Source organism: Pleurodeles waltl, chromosome 9 (assembly GCF_031143425.1).
Source record: "Pleurodeles waltl isolate 20211129_DDA chromosome 9, aPleWal1.hap1.20221129, whole genome shotgun sequence".
NCBI lineage: Eukaryota > Metazoa > Chordata > Amphibia > Caudata > Salamandridae > Pleurodeles > Pleurodeles waltl.
The window spans coordinates 52,104,796-52,124,985 of record NC_090448.1 but is presented as its reverse complement, the minus strand read 5'-3'; positions in this window follow the sequence as shown (position 1 = coordinate 52,124,985).

Here is a 20,190-nt window from a genome sequence, read left to right as displayed (position 1 = left end):
GGGGGCCGGAAAAATGGCGCAAGGAAATGTAACAGATTTCGTTGCATCATTTCTTAAGGCACTTTTACTGCTTAGAGCTGGCATTAAATGGGGGCTTCCATCATTTATAATGGGCCCCTATGTACTCTGCAGGAGTAGCGCCAATATTTTGGCACTACTCCTGCAGAGTACATCAATAGCATCACTAAAAATGATGGTATTGCCCCCTACCATGCACCATGGTGCACTGTATCTTAGATATGGCACACACATGGTGGCGGTAGGGGGACGCTAAGGGGCCCAAGGAAAATGGCGCTGCACTAGGTGCAGCGCCACTTTACTTAAATGTGCCCCAAAATGTCTATGATACTCCCCTGACATTGAAATGGTAACTCACAACATACACGTTCTTATGCTCGTCCAGGAGTATAACACTCTTTACCACTTTGGCATCGGAGAAATGAAGTTTATAAGCGTGCTCAGCCGAAAACATTTTAGTTACTCCTGAGGGATATTTCTTATTTCTCATGGGCTCAGCTCAGGACCCTGCTTGTATTCTTAGTGAGAATGTAATCATGTGATCAATACTAGAAATGTGGTAAGCAAGAGTAATGGAATTATGCAGATGGGGAGCACAAAATTATGTGGGAGAGTTGACTAAATTATGTGGCAATAAAAGTCAAACTATGAGGCATAATGTGGCACATTTCTTGACAGTATTACTTGATTGTTTTGTAATTATACACATAGTAGTACAGCCTAGGCAAAACTTTCACCTCATTAGTACCAGTTTAACAACCACATACATAAATAAGCAACTGAAAGATGACGGGATAACCTTTGAGAAGGGTCTTCAATGCACCCAAACATATATCCTCATGTGTTTGACCCATTTGAGCAAGAAACATTGTTTTGTTAAAATCTGCAGATTCTGCAGCAGATGATGAATTATGTGGCACATGCAATAAATCCTCAATTGTGCAAAAAAAAGCCAAAGCTGCAGAATCTGGTCCTGGTGGTGAGGGTGCACCTTGCACCCCCCAACCGCCCCCCCCCCCCACGGGAGAACTTACCTCCACTGCCAAATCACCTTTTTTGATGACGCAAGAAAGTGTTTTGGCCAATAAACAATTTCTGACTCAACGAAAAAGTTACAAAAAGTTTTCTTTAGCAAAGGGGAAGACTGAGGATGCTGGAAGGAGAATAAGGCTAAACTGGAAAGAGGTGAGAAGCATGAGAGGGGAACAAAAGATGAGCATTAAGACTCAAGTGGAGAGTGAACAATGAGACAGAGGGGAAGAGGAAGAGGGGAGAAAGAATGAAAGCCAGAGGAAAGAAAAGGGAGAGGATAGAAAGAAGAGGGGTGAGCTCCAGAGGTGAAAGAAAACAGAGCGGGAAAGAAGGATAGGGAAATAAACAGGAGAAGAAAGAAGAAGGGCATAACAAGGCAGGGGGCGAAGAGAGAAAAAGAAGGCAAATAAACACAAATATTGAGGATTAGAGAAAGATGAAGAAGGGTGAGAGGAAAACAAGCAATGGGGAGTGGATTAGATAGCCGGAAGAAGAGAGGAGGGAGATTAGAGGGAAATGAAAGAATGGAGAGAGGGAAAAGGAAAGATAGAAGACGAAAAGGGAGAAGGTTGCAGGAAGAAAAGAATAAATAGAATAAGATGGAACGAGGATAAGGGAGAGAAAGAATGAAAGATACTTAGATAACCGCAGGGTGCACTGTGGAAACTGACAAATTGTACTTAGGTTGCATTTTCAAACTTGAAATGATATTGACCGGATGTACTTTACAAAGTGAATATGCTGAAATTGCCACATGCATCCGGCCCTCTTGGACCTAAATTGGAACCCTCTGTGGAATTAGTTAAGCCTTCTATTTCCCTAAAGTTTGTTCGAGTTTATTTATATGAAAAATCATTTGTTACAAAACTCTATGAAATATACCATGAATTATGTAGGGGGGGGGGGGGGACTGCTTAGATATGTGATGCAGCTTTCGAAATTCTATTTGCATGCCAGATAGCAGATCTTCGGCATGTTTGTGTAATTCAATATTTGCATTACAAATGAACATTCCTTATTGCGTAAATTACACACCTCACTTTTTGCCGCTGACAGCGTAGAAAATTATGAAATTGGTTACGCACATGCGGCAGCGCAAAGATACAGCTCCATCCTTTCATCCTGATGCTGCTGGGGCGCCTCTTCCAAAAAGAGACCTCTTTGAGAGTGGTGGAAAGGGGGGGGGGGGGGCGTTCCAAAGAAAACAAGATGCATCTTACAAGCATTTGTATGTGGCTGTAACACGGTTTTAACAGAATAAAGCATTTGTTTCATTAAACTTAATAAAGTGTTGCATTCATTCACTGTTAATTGGTGCTAATATAATTTAGTTGAACAATTTATATCGTTTTAATTGCATACATTGTATATCATTGTTTAATTAGTAATCTGGATTTTTACTATCAACCTGTGTAGGTCTTTAATTCACTGGACCCCGTTTTGATGATCAAAATAAGAAATGCAAAGTGGAAATTGTGTCTATACTCCATTGATGCGTGTTTGTGTGTGAGCTGAAGCCATGAATGATTCATGGCTCAACAGAATGTTTTAATGCACCTCTCAGCCAGAGAATAAATTAGGCCCTCTTGCCCCTGCACTAATTTGGGGCTTATTTTATCCTTCCTGCCCTGCAAAACCAGGACTGAGCCGGGCCGTTGGCCCCATAACCTCTATTCTCCGAAATACACACATTTTACCTATGATATTGTGCCCCTATTTCCTTGATTTAATGCACTTGTCTATACTCCGCTGACTTACCTGTACCAATCCGTGCGCAGCTTGCAGTGCTGCATATTCACATGCTTTGCACACTCCTTACAACCACTGTTGGGCCGGGCTAAAGTTGATCCTATATGGAGTGACCCGTATGGTAAATGTCCGCTAATGCACACACTGCATGGCGCTATATTCCGTGATTACCAGAAACACTTATTCGTGGGACCTCCTTAAGAGCTTTCCAATTCTTTTTTTTTTACAAGTTTAACTCTTTAATTTGAAATACTTTCAGATCATCATTTCAAGATAAACATCCACAAACAAGTCTTTGCAATGCAATAGGTGTAGTATTTGTGAGGGTTAGAGCTAATTGCCCTTGTAAATGACAATGTATCTTGCCTATGTGTGTTGGTTTGGAGTGTAGTGGATGTATGAACAGAGATGCAGCTGCAGCACTGTCTAGAAGGCTAAGAACGAGGAATTACCACTGGGACCAGAGAAGCAGTTTGCAGCACTGCCTAGAGGACTTAGAATGAGGAATTACCAGTGGGACCAGAGAAGCAGTTTGCAGCACTGCCTAGAGGATTTAGAATGAGGAATTACCAACAGGACCAGAGAAGCAGCTTGAGGCACTTCCTAGAGGACAAAGAATGAGGAATGACCACTGGGACCAGAGAAGAAGCTGCAGCAACACTGTTTAAAAGACCTAGAATGAGGAATTACCACTGGGACCAGAGAAGCAGCTGCAGCACTATCTAGAGGACTTGCAATGAGGAATTACCACCGGGACCAGTGAAACAGCTAGAAGGCTGTCTAGAGGACTTAGAATGAGGGATTACCACTCAGACCAGAGACGCAGCTAGCAGCACTGCCTAGAGAACTTGGAATGAGAAATTAATGATGTGTCCAGAGAAGCAGCTAGCAGCATTGGCCAGAGGACTCAGAATGAGGAATTACAGACGGGACCAGACTGAGACCAGAGAAGCAGCTATCAGCACTGTCTAGAGGACTTGCAATAAGGAATTACCATTGGGATCAGCAAAACAGCTAGCACCACTGCCTAGAGGACTTAGAATGCGCAATTAACGGCAGGTCCAGAGAAGCAGCTAGCAGCATCAACCAGAGGACTCCGAATGAGGAATTCACTGATAGGACCAGACAAGCAGCTTGCAGCACTTCCTAGAGGACTAAGAATGAGGAATTACCACTGGGACCAGAAAAGCAGCTGAAGCACTGTCTAGAGAGCGTAGAATGAAGAATTACCACTGGGACCAGACAAGCAGCTTGCAGCACTGTCTAGAGGACTTAGAATGAGGACTTACCAGTGGGACCAGAGAAGCAGTTAGCAGCACTGCCTAGAGGACTTAGAACGATAAATTACCACTGGGACAAGAGTAGCAGCTAGCAGCACTGCCTAGAGGACTTAGATTGAGTAATTACCAACAGCTCTAGAGAAGCAGCTTAAAAAAATGGCTAGTGCACTTAGAATGAAGAATTACCAACAGGACCAGTGAAGCAGCTTGAGGCACTTCCTAGAGGACAAAGAATGAGGAATTACCACTGGGACCAGAGAAGCAGCTACAACACTGTTTAGAGGATTTAGAATGAGGAACTTCCACTGGGACCAGAGAAGCAGCTGCAGCATTGTCTACAGGACTAAGAATGAGGATTTACCACTGGGATCAGAGAAGCAGCTAGCAGTACTGTCTAGAGGACCTCAATGAGGAATTACCACTGGGGCCAGTGAAACAGCAGCACTGTCTAGAGGACTTAGAATGAGGGATTACCACTGGGACCAGAGAAGCAGCTAGCAGCATTGCCTAGAGGACTTAGAATGAGGAATTAACGATGGGTCCAGAGAAGCAGCTAGAAGCATCAACCAGAGGACTCAGAATGAGGAATTCACCGACAGGACCAGACAAGCAGCTTGCAGCACTTCCGAGAGGACTAAGAATGAGGAATTACCACTGGGACAAGAGATGCAGCTGCAGCATTGTCTACAAGACTAAAAATGAGAAATTGCCACTGGGACCAGAGAAACAGCTAACAGCACTGTCTAGAGGACGTAGAATGAGGAATTACCATTGGGACCTAAGAAACAGCTAGCAGCGCTGCCTAGAGGACTTAGAATAAAGGATTACTGACTGGACCAGAGTAGGAGGTTGCAGCATTGTCTAGCGGACATAAAATGAGGAATTACTAACAGGACCAGAGAAGCAGCTAGAACCACTAACTATAAGATTAAGACTGAGGAATTACCATTGGGACCAGAGAAGCAGTTGCAACACTGACTATCGGACTAAGAATGAGGAATTACCACAGGACCAGAGAAGCAACCAGCAGCACTGTCTAGAGGATTTAGAATGAGGAATTACCAGTGGGACCAGAGAAGCAGTTAGCAGCACAGCCTAGAGGACTTAGAATGATGAATTACCACTGGGACCAAAAAAACAGCTTTCAGCACTGCTTAGAGAACTTAGATTGAGTAATTACCAACAGGTCTAGAGAAGCAGCTTGCAGCATTGTCTAGAGCACTTAGAATGAGGAATTACCGACAGGACCAGAGAAGCAGCTTGAGGCACTTCTTAGAGGACAAAAAATGTGGAATTACCACTGGGACCAGAGAAGCAGCTGCAACACTGTTTAGAGGATTTAGAATGAGGAATTGCCAATGGGACCAGAGAAGCAGCTGCAGCACTGTCTAGAGGGCCTGCAATGAGGAATTACCACTGGGACCAGTGATACAGCTAGCAGTGCTGTCTAGAGGATTTAGAATGAGGGATTACCACTGGGTCCCGAGAAGTAGCTAGCAGCACTGCCTAGAGGACTTAGAATGAGGAATTAACGATGGGTCCAGAGAAGCAGCTAGCAGCATTGACCAGAGGACTCAGAATGAGGAATTAGAGACGGGACCAGACTGGGACCAGAGAAGCAGCAAGCATCACTGTCTAGAGGACTTGCAATGAGGAATTACCATTGGGACCAGTGAAACAGCTAGCAGCACTGCCCAGAGGATTTAGAATGAGGGATTACCACTGGGACCAGAGAAGCAGCTAGCAGCACTGCCTAGAGGACTTAGAATGAGGAATTGACAACTGGTCCAGAGAAGCAGCTAGGAGCATCAACCAGAGGACTCAGAATGAGGAAATCACAGACGGGACCAGACGAGCAGCTTGCAGAACCTCCTAGAGGACTAAGAATGAGGAATTTCCACTGGGACCAGAAAGCAGCTGAAGCACTGTCTAGAGAACGTAGAATGAGCAATTACCACTGGGACCAGAGAAGCAGTTGCAGCATTGTTTACAGGGCTAAGAATAAGGAATTACCACTGGGACCAGAGAAACAGCTAACAGCACTGTCTAGAGGATGTAGTGTGAGGAATTACCAATGGGACTGGAGAAGCAGCTAGCAGTACTGCATAGAGGACTTAGACTAAGAGATTACCGACTGGACCAGAGAAGGAGGGTTGCAGCATTGTCTAGAGGACTTAAAATGAGGAATTACTAACATGACCAGAGATGCAGCTAGCAGCACTAACTAGAGGACTAAGACTGGGGGATTACACCTGGACCAGAGAAGCAGCTGCAGCATTGTCTAGAGGTCTTTGAATGATGAATGACCAGTGGGACTAGAGAAGCAGTTAACAGCACTGCCTAGAGGACTTGCGATGAGGAATTACCATTGGGACCAGTGAAACAGCTAGCAGTGCTGTCCAGAGGACTTAGAATGAGAGAGTACCACAGGGACCAGAGAAGCAGCTAGCAGAACTGCCTAGAAGTCTTAAAATGAGGAATTAACGGCAGGTCCAGAGAAGCAGCTAGCAGCATTGAACAGAGGACTCAGAATGAGGAATTACCAACGGGACCAGACAAGCAGTGTGCAGAACTTCCTAGAGGACTAAGAATGAGGAATTACCACAGGGACCAGAAAAGCAGCTGAAGCACTGTTTAGAGGACTTAGAATGAAGGATTACCATTGTGGCCAGGGAAGGAACTAGCAGCACTCTCTAGAGGACTTAGGGGGTGATTCTGATTCTGGCGGGCGGCGAGGCCGCCCGCCAGAATTCCGCCCCCAAAATACCGCGCCGCGGTCAAAAGACCGCGGTGGGTATTTCACGTTTTCCCCTGGGCTGGCGGGCGGCCGCTAAAAGGCCGCCCGCCAGCCCAGGGGAAAACGACCTTCCCACGAGGATGCCGGCTCGTAATCGAGCCGGCGGAGTGGGAAGGTGCGACGGGTGCATTTGCACCCGTCGCGTATTTCACTGTCTGCCAAGCAGACAGTGAAATACTTGTAGGGGCCCTCTTACGGGGGCCCCTGCAGTGCCCATGCCAGTGGCATGGGCACTGCAGGGGCCCCCAGGGGCCCCGCGACCTCCCCTACCGCCATCCGGTTCCCGGCGGGCGGACCGCCGGGAACTGGATGGCGGTAGGGGGGGTCGGAATCCCCTCGGCGGTGCAGCTAGCTGCGCCGCCTTGGAGGATTCAACAGGGCAGCGGTACACTGGCGGGAGACCGCCAGTGTTGCCGGTCTGACCGCTGCTTTACCGCCGCGGTCAGAATGCCCTGCGGGGCACCGCCGGCCTGTCGGCGGTGCTCCCGCCGACCCTGGCCCCGGCGGTCTAAGACCGCCGGGGTCAGAATCACCCCCTTAGAATGATGAACTACCACAGGGACCAGAGAAGGAGGTCGCAGCATTGTCTAGAGGACATGAAATGAGGAATAACTAACAGGACCAGAAAAGCAGCTAGCAGCACTAACTAGAGGACTAAGACTGAGGAATTACCATTGGGACCAGAGAAGCAGCTGCAGCACTGTGCTGAGGACTTAGAATGACGAATTACCACTGGGACCAGAGATGCAGCTGCAGCATTGCCTATAGGACTAAGAATGAGGAATTACCACTGGGACCAGAGAAGCAACTAGCAGCACTGTCTAGAGGACTTAGAATGAGGAATTACCACTGGGACCAGAGAAGCAGCTTTCAGCATTGCCAATAGAACTTAGACTGAGTAATTACCAGTGGGTCTAGAGAAGCAGCTTGAACCATTGTCTAGTGAACTTAGAATGAGGAATTGCCGACAGGACCAGAGAAGCAGCTTGAGGCACTTCCTAGAGGACAAAAAATGTGGAATTACCACTGGGACCAGAGAAGCAGCTGCAACACTGTTTAGAGGACTTAGAATGAGGAATTGCCAATGGGACCAGAGAAGCAGCTGCAGCACTGTCTAGAGGACTTGCAATGAGGAATTACCACTGGGACCAGTGAAAAAGCTAGCACTGCTGTGCTGTCTAAAGGACTTAGAATGAGGGATCACCACTGGGACCAGAGAAGCAGCTAGCAGCACTGCCTAGAGGACTTAGAACGAGGAATTATCGACAGGTCCAGAGAAGCAGATAGCAGCATTGACCAGAGGACTCAGAATGAGGAATTACAGACGAGACCAGAGAAGCTGCTTTCAGCACTTCCTTGTGGACTCAGAATCAGAAATTACCACTACCACTACCACAGAGAAGCAGCTAGCAGCAGTATCTAGAGGACTTGCAATGAAGAATTACCATTGGGACCAGTGAAACAGCTAGCAGCACTGCCCAGAGGACTTAGAATGAGGAATTACCAGTGGGACCAGAAATACAGCTGCTTCATTACTGCAGGACTAAGAATGAAGAATTACCACTGGGACCAGAGAAGCAGCTAGCAGCACTGCCTAGAGTCATTACAATTAGGAATTACCAATGGGTCCACAGAAGCAGCTAACAGCATTGACCAGAGGACTCAGAATAAGGAATTACTGACAGGACCAGAGAAGCTGCTTTCAGCACTTCCTTGTGGACTCAGAATCAGAAATTACCACTGGGAACAGAGCAGCAGCTGCAGCACTGTCTAGAGGACTAAGCATGAGGAATTGTCACTGGACCCAGGGAAGTAGCTGTTGCACTGTGTTGAGGACGTAGAATGAGGGATTACCACTGGGACCAAGGAAGCAGCAGCAGCATTGTATACAGGATTTAGAATGAGGAATTACTACTGGGACCAGATAATCTACTAGCACTGTCTAGAGGACTTAGAAAGAGAAATTACCACTGGGACCAGAAAAGCAGCTGCAAAATTGTCTGCAGGTCTAAGAATGAGGAATTACCACTGGGACCAGAGAAGCAACTAACAACACTGTCTAGAGGACTAAGAATGAGAAATTACCACTGGGTCCAGAGAAACAGCTAGCAGCACTGTCTAGAGGTCTTAGAATGAGGAATTACTACTAGAACCAGAGAGGCAGCTAGCAGCACTGCCTAGTGGACTTAGAATGACAAATTACCAACGGGCCCAGAGAAGCAGCTAGCAGCATTGTTTAGAGGACTGAGAATGAGAAATTACCATTGGGACCAAAGTAACAGCTGCAGCACTGTCTAGAAGACTTAGACGGAGGAATTGCCACTGGGAACAGAGAAGCAGCTGCAGCCCCGTCTAGAGGGCTTAGAATGAGGAAGTACAACTGGGATCTAAGAAGCAGCTGCAGCATTCTCCATGGGACTTAGAATGAGACATTACCACAGGGATCAGATAAGCAGATACAGCACTGTCTAGATGACTTAAAAAGAGAAATTACAAATGGGACCAGAAAAGAAGCTGCAACATTGTCTGCAGGACTTAGAATGAGGAATTACTACTGGAACCAGAGAAGCAGCTAGCAGCACTACCTATAGGACTTAAAATGAGAAATTACCTACGGGTCCAGAGAAGCAGCTAGCAGCCTTGTATAGAGGCCTGAGAATGATAAACTACTACTGGGACCAAAGAAACAGCTGCAGCACTGTCTAGTGGACTTAGAATGAGGAATTACCAGTGGTACCAGAGAAGAAGCTGCAGCATTGTCTGTAGGCTACAAATGAGAAATTACCACTGAGACCAGAGAAGCAGCTAGCAGCACTGTCTAGAGGACATAGAACGGGGAATTACCACAGGGACCAGAGAAGCAGCTAGCAGCACTGTGTAGAGGACATAGAATGAGGAATTACCAACAGGACCAGAGAAGCAGATTGCAACATCATTTAGAGGACTTAGAATCAGGAGTTACCGACGGGACCAGAGAAGGAGCTAGCCACACTTCCTAGAGGTCTAAGAATGATGAATTTCCACAGGGACCAGAAAATCAGCTGCAGCATTGTCTAGAGGACTTAGAATGAGGAATTGCCCCTGGGACCAGAGAAGCAGCGACAGGATTGTCTACACTACTAAAAATGAGGAATTACCACTGGGACTAGAGAAACTGCCAGCAGCACTGCCTAGAGTACTTAGAATGAGAAATTACCAACAGGTCCAGAGAAGCAGCTAGCAGCATTGTCTAGAGGGCTGAGATGAGAAATTACCACTGGGACCAAAGAAACTGTCTAGAGGACTGCTTCTTATATCCCAGTGGTACCACTGAGAACAGAGAAGCAGCTGCAGCCCCATCTAGCGGGCTTAGAATGAGGAAGTACCACTGAGATCTAAGAAGCAGCTGCAGCCCCGTCTAGAGGGCTTAGAATGAGGAAGTACCACTGGGATCTAAGAAGCAGCTGCAGCATTGTCTAGAGGACTGAGAATGCGAAATTACCACTGGGACCAAAGAAACAGCTGCAGCACTGTCTAGAAGACTTAGAAGGAGGAATTATCACTGGGAACAGAGAAGCAGCTGCAGCCCCGTCTAGAGGGCTTAGAATGAGGAAGTACCACTGGGATATAAGAAGCAGCTGCAGCATTGTCCACAGGACTTAGAATGAGGAATTACACAGGGATCAGAGAAGCAGATACAGCACTGTCTAGAGGACTTAAAAAGAGAAATTACCAATGGGACCAGAAAAGAAGCTGCAACATTGTCTGCAGGACTAAGAATGAGGAATTACCACTGGAACTATAGAAGCAGCTCGCAGCACTGTCTAGAGGATTTAGAATGAGGAATTACTACTGGAACCAGAGAAGCAGCTAGCACCACTGCCTATAGGATTTAATATGAGAAATGAACTACGTGTCCAGAGAAGCAGCTAGCTGCATTGTATAGAGGACTGAGAATGTGAAATTACCACTAGGACCAAAGAAACAGCTGCAGCACTGTCTAGTGGACTTAGAATGAGGAATTGCCAGTGTTACCAGAGAAGAAGCTGCAGCATTGTCTGTAGGCTACAAATGAGAAATTACCACTAAGACCAGAGAAGCAGCTAGCAGCACTGTCTAGAGGACTTAGAATGAGGAATTACCACAGGGCACCAAAGAAGCAGCTAGCAGCACTGTGTAGAGGACATGGAATTAGCGACGGGACCAGAAAAGGAACTGGCAGCACTTCCTAGAGGTCTAAGAATGATGAATTTCCACTGGGACCAGAGAAGCAGCTAGCAGCGCTGTGTAGAGGACATAGAATGAGGAATTACCAACAGGACCAGAGAAGCAGATTGCAACATCATTTAGAGGACTTAGAATCATGAATTACCGACGGGACCAGCGAAGGAGCTAGCCACACCTCCTAGAGGTCTAAGAATGATGAATTTCCACGTGGACTAGAAAATCAGCTGCAGCATTGTCTAGAGGACTTAGAATGAGGAATTACCTCTGGGACCAGAGAAGCAGCGACAGAATTGTCTACACTACTAAAAATTAGGAATTACCACTGGGACTAGAGAAACTGACAGCAGCACTGCCTAGAGGACTAAGAATGAGTAATTACCACTGGGACCAGAGAAGCAGCTGCAACATTGTAGGACTATAAATGAGAAATTACCACTGGGAGCAGAAAAGCAGTTGCAACATTGTCTGCAGGACTGAGAATGGAGAATTAGCACTGGGACCAGAGAAGTAGCTAGCAGCACTGTCTAGAGGTCTTAGAATGAGGGATTACTACTGGAACCAGAGAAGCAGCTAGCACCACTGCCTAGAGTACTTAGAATTGGAAATTACCAACAGGTCCAGAGAAGCAGCTAGCAGCACTGTCTAGAGGGCTGAGAATGAGAAATTATCACTGGGACCAAAGAAACAGTTTCAGCACTGTCCGCTGGACACACGCTCGACCCCATCTTCTCCGCAAGCCCCCACGTCTCCTTCAACCACACCACCGAACCACACTGGACCGACCAGAGATGCATCCACTTCACCTTCAGAAAACCCACCACACACCACCGCACCCAACAGCTACCACGCCGCTGCTGGGGCAAGGTCACCGAGGACCAACTGACTACCGCCCTCGCCCTGAGACCACCCACCGACCCCACCGACCCAGACACCGCCGCGACCAACCTCACATAGTGGATCAACGACTGCGCCAACACCCTCGCCCCTCTCAAGACCTTTACAACCAACCACACCAACAAGAAAGCCGCCTGGTTCACCGAGGACCTTCGGATCTCCAAGCACACCTGTCGGAAGCTGGAGAAGAAATGGCTCCACGACCGAACACCAGACAACCACACAGCCCTCAAGAGCGCCATCCGCAGACATCACCAACTCATCAGGACCGCCAAGAAGACCGCCTTCAAGGACCGCCTAGACAACAACGCACACAACACCAAAGAGCTCTTCAGCATCGTGAGAGAACTCTCCAACCCCAGCTCCATCACCAACGACATCCCGCCATCTCAAGACCTGTGCGACTTCCTGGCCACCTTCTTCCATCGCAAGATCACCGACATCCATGACAGCTTCAACCCCGACCCCTCCGCACCTACCACCAAGTTCACCACCCCTGCGACTACCACTCGCACCAGTCGCCTGACCGTCTGGTCCAGCGTCAGCGACGAAGACACCATCAAAACCATGAACTCCATCCACTCCGGATCCCCATCGGACCCCTGCCCTCACCACGTCTTCAACAAAGCCAGCGCAGCCATCGCGCCCCACCTCCGGAAAACACTCAACTGTTCCTTTGAGACAGCAACCTTCCCAGAAAGCTGGAAGCACGCCGAGATCAACGCCCTTCTGAAGAAGCCTAAGGCGGACCCCAAGGACCTCAAGAACTTCCGGCCCATCTCCCTGCTCCCTTTCCCGGCAAAAGTGACCGAGAAGATTGTCAACAAACAGCTGACCCGCTACCTCGAAGTCAACAACATCCTGGACCCTTCCCAATCCGGTTTTCGCAGTAACCACAGCACCGAGACCGCCCTCATCGCCGCCACTGACGACATCCGGACCCTGATGGACAAAGGAGAAACAGCCGCCCTCATCCTCCTGGACCTATCAGCAGCCTTTGACACGGTCTGCCACCGCACCCTATCAGCACGCCTCCATGACGCCGGTATCCAAGAGAAGGCCCTGGCCTGGACCACATCCTTCCTCTCCGGCAGAACCCAGAGCGTCCGCCTCCCACCCTTCCGCTCTAAAACCACTGAGATCATCTGCGGCGTCCCACAGGGATCCTTCTTCAGCCCGACACTGTTCAATATCTACATGGCCCCCCTCGCCCATGTCGCACAACAACACAACCTCAACATCATCTCCTACGCCGACGACACCCAGCTGATCATATCCCTCACCGAAGATCCCCACACCGCCAAAGCTAACCTCCACAGAGGAATGAAGGCCGTAGCGGAGTGGATGAAGGACAGCAGACTGAAGCTGAACTCAGACAAGACGGAGATCCTCCTTCTCGGACCCACCCCATCAGCCTGGGACGACTCTTGGTGGCCCACGTCACTAGGCACAGCCCCGGAACCCACGGACCACGCACGCAACCTGGGGAACGCCCTCTACTCAGGAATTACAAACAAGCTCCTGAGACGACTCCAACGCATCCAGAACGCCTCGGCCCGACTCATCCTCGATGTCCCCCGCCGCAGCCACATCAGACTCCACCTGAGAGGCCTGCACTGGCTCCCCGTCAACAAAAGGATCACCTTCAAGCTCCTGATCCACGCACACAAAGCACTGCACAACACCGGACCCACCTACCTCAACAACCGACTCAGCTTCCACACCCCCACCCGAAGCCTCCGCTCAGCCAACCTCGCCCTCGCCACAGTGCCCACATCCGAAAAACCACTGCCGGCGGCAGATCCTTCCCCTACCTCGCCGCCAAGACCTGGAACACTCTCCCCACCATCCTACGACAGACCCAGGAACTGCTGGCCTTCAGAAGACTCCTCAAGACCTGGCACTTCGACCAGTAGCACCCCTCCTCCCCAGCGCCTTGAGACCCTCACGGGTCTGTAGAGCGCTTTACAAATGCAGTGATTGATTGATTGATTGATAGAGGACTTAGAAGGAGGAATTACCACTGAGAACATACAAGCAGCTGCAGCCCCATCTAGCGGGCTTAGAATGAGGAAGTACCACTGGGATCTAAGAAGCAGCTGCAGCATTGTCTACAGGATTTAGAATGAGGAATTACCACAGGGATCAGAGAAGCAGCTAGCAGCACTGCCTAGAGGACGCAGAATGAGAAATTACTGACAGGACCAAAGAAACAGCTTCAGCACTGTCTGGAAGACTTAGAAGGAGGAATTACCAATGGGAACAGAGAAGCAGCTGCAGCCCCATCTAGAGGGCTTAGAATGAGAAAGTACCACTGGGATATAAGAAGCAGCTGCAGCATTGTCCAAAGGACTTAGAATGAGGAATTACACAGGGATCAGAGAAGCAGATACAGCACAGTCTAGAGGACTTAAAAAGAGAAATTACCAATGGGACCAGAAAAGAAGCTGCAACATTGTCTGCAGGACTAAGAATGAGGAATTAACACTGGAACTAGAGAAGCAGCTCGCAGCACTGTCTAGAGGACTTAGAATGAGGAATTACTACTGGAACCAGAGAAGCAGCTAGCAACACGGCCTATAGGACTTAATATGAGATATGACCTACGTGCCCAGAGAAGCAGCTATCTGCATTGTATAGAGGAATTTAGAATGAGGAATTACCACTGGGACAGAGAAGCAGCTGCAGCAATGTGTGCAGGACTAAGAATGAGGAATTACCACTGGGACCAGAGAAGCAGCTGCAGCAATGTGTGCAGGACTAAGAATGAGGAATTACTACTGGGATCAGAGAAGCAGTTAGCAGCACTGTCTAGTGGACTTAGAATGAGGAATTATCAGTGTTACCAGAGAAGAAGCTGCAGCATTGTCTGTAGGCTACAAATGAGAAATTACCACTAAGACCAGAAAAGCAGCTAGCAGCACTGTCTAGAGGGCTTAGAATGAGGAATTACCACAGGGGACAAAAGAAGCAGCCAGCAGCACTGTGTAGAGGACATAGAATCAGGAATTAGCAACGGGACCAGAGAAGGAGCTGGCAGCACTTCCTAGAGGTCTAAGAATGATGAATTTCCACTGGGACCAGAAACTCAGCTGCAGTACTGTCTAGAGGACTAAGAATGAGGAATTATCACTGGAACCAGAGAAGTAGCTGCAGCATTGTCTAGAGGACTTAGAATGAGGAATTACCACTGGGACCAGAGAAGCAGCAACAGGATTGTCTACACTACTAAGAATGAGGAATTACCACTGAGAATAGAGAAACTGCTAGAGGCTCTGTCTAGAGGACTTAGAATGAGGAATTATCACTGGGACCAGAGAAGCAGCTAACAGCTCTTCCTAGAGGACTTAGAATAAGGAATTAGTGACAGGACCAGAGAAGCAGCTTGCAGCACTGTCTAGAGGATTTAGAATAAGGAATTATAGACCGGACCAGAGAAGTAGCTAGCAGCACTTCCTAGAGGACTAAGAATGAGGAATTACCACTGGGACAGAGAAGCAGCTGCAGGACCGTCTAGAGGATTTAGAATGAGGAATTACCACTGGGACCAGAGAAGCAGCTACAGCAATGTGTGCAGGACTAAGAATGGGGAATTACCACTGGGACCAGAGAAGGAGCTGCAGCAATGTGTGCAGGACTAAGAATGAAGAATTACTACTGGGAGCAGAGAAGCAGTTAGCAGCACTGTCTAGAGGACCTAGAATGAGAAATTACCACTGGTACCAGAAAAGCAGCTGCATCGTTACTGCAGAACTAAGAATGAGGAATTACAACTGGCACCAGAGAAACAGCTAGCAGCATTGACCAGAGGACTCAGAATTAGATATTACTGACGGGATCAGAGAAGCAGCTTGCAGCACTTCCTAGGGGACTAAAAATGAGGAATTACTACTGGGACCAGAGAAGCAGCGGTAGTATTGTCTACAGGAATAAGAATGAGGAATTACCACTGGAACTAGAGAAGCAGCTCACAGCACTGTCTAGAGGGCGTAGAGTGAAGAATTACTACTGGAACCAGAGAAGCAGCTAGCAGCACTGCCTATAGGACTTAATATGAGAAAATACCTACGGGTCCAGAAAAGCAGCTAGCAGCATTGTATAGAGGACTGAGAATGAGAAATTACCACTGGGACCAAAGAAACAGCTGCAGCACTGTCTAGTGGACTTAGAATGAGGAATTACCAGTGTTACCAGAGAAAAAGCTGCAGCATTGTCTGTAGGCTACAAATGAAAAATTACCACTAAGACCAGAGAAGCAGCTAGCAGCACTGTCTAGAGGACGTAGAATGAGGAATTACCACAGGGGACCAGAGAAGCAGCTAGCAGTACTTCCTAGAATAAGGAATTACTGACGGGACCAGAAAAGCAGCTTGCAGCAATGCCTAGAGGACTTAGAATGAGGAATTACCAGTGGGACCAGGAAGCAGCTACCAGCACTTTCTAGAGGACCTGGAGTGAGCAATTACCACTCGGTTCAGAGATGCAGCTGCAGCATTGTCTACAGGACTTAGAACGAGGAATTACCATGGGGGTCAGGGAAGCAGCTGCAGCACTGTCTAGAGGACATATAAAGAGGAATTGCCACTGGGACCTGAAAAGCAGCTGCACCATTGTCTGCAGGACTAAGAATGAAGAATTACCACTCGGACCAAAGAAGTAGCTAGCAGCACCGTGTAGAGGACTTAGAATGAGGATTTACCACTTGGACCAGAGAAGTAGCTAACAGCACTGCCTAGAGGACATAGAATGAGAAATTACCGACTGGTCCAGAGAAGCACCTGGCAGCATTGTCTAGCGAACTAAGGCCCTCATTATGATATTGGCGGTAAGTGCCGCTTACGGCCATGCTGACTGCCGCCAACATACCGGGAACGCGGCAGTATACCGATACAGGTATTATGACCCACACATAGAAATCTGCCACTATACAGACACACACACAAGTCTGCCAGACCAAAGGTTAGTGATAAAATGGCGGTACCAAAACCCACAACGTTACGCCAACAGAAATACGCCCACAGCATCATGCCCCACGAATCACTGCGGCGGCCATTCAACCGCAGTAAACCATTGGCGGTACATACCGCCGCCCTCAAAATACACACACACTGATAAAACAACATCACATTGGACAACTCAAACTACACACACCTGACACACATACACACAACACACCCACACACACACACACCACTATAAAACACACACCCACACTACCCACAACCCTTTACGACTACAAAAAAATCTACAACAGAGAGAGAGAGACACCAAGAGCACCCACAGAACCAGAGCCACAGAACACCATCACCCATACACCATCCACGCACCTCACAGCACACACCCCAACACATCACCCCACACACCCTCACACACACCACACACACTACACCCATGGCACCACAAAGACACCCCAGGTTCTCAGAAGAGGAGCTAAGGGTCATGGTGGAGGAAATTATCCGGGTAGAGCCACAGCTATTCGGATAACAGGTGCAGCAGACATCTATTGCAAGGAAGATGGAGCTATGGCGTAGAGTCGTGGACAGGGTCAAAGCCGTGGGACAGCACCCCAGAACAAGGGGTGACATCAGGAAAAGGTGGAACGACCTACAGGGGAAGGTGCGTTCCGTGGTAGCAAGACACCAGATAACTGTACAGAGGACTGGCGGTGGACCCCTACCTCCTCCCCCACAACTAGCAACATGGGAGGCGCAAGCCTTGGCGATCATGCATCCTGAGGGCCTGGCAGGAGTAGCAGGAGGGCTGGACTCTGGTAAGTCAAATCTTTACTACTTTCACCACCCCCTACCTGCATGCCATCACATACCCCCACCCCTGCCCTCATCCCCATCACTCCACCACCTCACATATACCCCACCATCACAACCCACCCATCCCAATACCAAGCCCTTCATGTAACACCAATGCATGGACACCCATCACAGACCTGCATGGACACACATCACCACAGCATGCACACTAGTGACAATCACTTAGCCAACCAAATCACAATTCACACAAGCCAAAGCTGCCTTGCCAATAACAACCATAGATGAAAACATACCCGTGCACAAGATGACACACGCAGAAACAATAACACTGCATTTACATCCCCACAGGACCCCCACACAACATCACCGGAGAGGAGGTGCCAGCAACATCCAGTCCCCCCCAGAAGAGGCCCACAGTGATGACAGAAGCTCTGCACGCCTGGATCAGGATGACCAACCTGGCCCATCAGGGACCTCTGGACAGTCGGTGACCCAGCCACAGTCCCAAACCACCACAGAGCCTCCCCCTCAGGAAACACCACCACAGCATCCACCCAGCGGGCCCATACCTCTGTCCCCAGGACACGTCAATCAGCAGTGTGTCCACCACTACAGGGACCCCAGGCAACCCCACAAACAAAGGATGATTAGGGACCTGGGGTCAGTGGCAGTGGGCACACGGTTTAGGGGACAGAGACACAGGACAACAGGGAAGCAGGGAGGACTGCTGTGCGACAGGGGGATGACAGGCCCAGGGAACCGACTCTCCACGAGGTACTCACCAATATCCTGGGAGCATACCACCATTCCCAGGAGACCATGAGCCAGATACTGGCCAAGCTGCAGGAGACCCAGCGGCTGCAGGAGGGACAGTACCTGGGGATCAGGGAGGACCTGAGGGACATCCACACCACCCTGGTCACCAGGGGTGCTGGCTGACATGGCCAACACCATGAGGGAGGCAGTGGCACACCAACAGGCCCCTGACACTAGCCACACCGAAGAACAGCCCTCCACCTCCGCCGACCCTAGTGGACAGGAGGCTCTGCCACAGGAACAACAGGCCACCAGCACCCCACCCCCTGCAGAAGGAGAACCACCACGCAAAAGGTCCCTGCGATCCAGCCAGCAGCCAGAGAATATTGCCAAGACACCCGCCAGGAAATAGGACTCCCCTGAGTGTCACCCTTGTGTCCCACCCTGTCACCCTCTCCACCTTTAACTGACATAGCTCCACCTACTATGCCCCCTTGGACAATGCATCTGTGATACCAATAGACTAGACTCTATCCTGGACAGTTCTCCACCATCAACCCAGCTCATTGCACATCCCCATTTACTTCTCAGCACTGAAATAAACACCCTTGGAACTAATACAAGTATGGAGTCTGTCAATTGATTGAAATATGTATTAGTTTAACAAGCTGTAAACATAGCAATTCAAATGTACTGTAATATTTACATAGGTATGACCTGTAGTGGGCAGCAGTAAACACACCAGGAGCCAGAGTGGGGCACAGATATCTGAAAATAGAGATGCCAAAGGGTATAGTAAGTGGCCATAGAAATAGGGAAATCAGGCTGGCATGTTCAATGTCCAACACAAAACTGCAATGGAAGGTGAAGTTACAGTGTCTTACCTGTGTGTCACTGGAAGTACTGTTGAATTATTGTAGTTATGTTGTCCACATCCTCTTCCTCTGCCTCCCCTGTCCACAGGCTCCACCGCTGCCACACGACCATCCCCAGGCTCATCCCCCGGCAGAAAAGGCGCCTGGCATCTCAAGGCCAGGTTGTGCAACATGCAACATGCAACGATGATCTGGCACACCTTCTTGGGTGAGTACTACAGGGATCCACCTATCAGATGAAGGCACCGGGATCTGGCCTTCAGGAGGCCAAAGGTGCGCTCAATGATCCTCCTTGTTCGTCCATGTGCCTCATTGTAACGTTCCTCTGCCCTTGTCCTGGCATTCCTCACTGGGGTCAGTAGCCATGAGAGTTTGGGGTAACCAGAGTACCCTGTAAATATCGAGGGATACGTGTTAGCCACACACTCACCCTTAGGGCCAACACCACACCCATATACCTACATCAACTGGGTGGGGACCATGGGCTCACCTATTAGCCACACTCGGTGCCTCTGGAGTTGAGTCATCACATATGGGATGCTGCTATTCCTCAAGATAAAGGCATCATGCACGGAGCCAGGATACTTTGCATTGACATGGGAGATGTACTGGTCAGCCAAACACATCATCTGCACATTCAGAGAGTGAAAGCTTTTTCGATTTCTGAACACCTGTTCATTTCCTTGGGGGGGAACAAAGGCAATATGTGTGCCATCAATGGGACCAATGGTGTTGGGGACATGTCCCAGTGCATAGAAGTCAGCCTTCACTGTGGCCAAATCCTCCACCTAGGGGAAAACGATGTAGCTGAACAT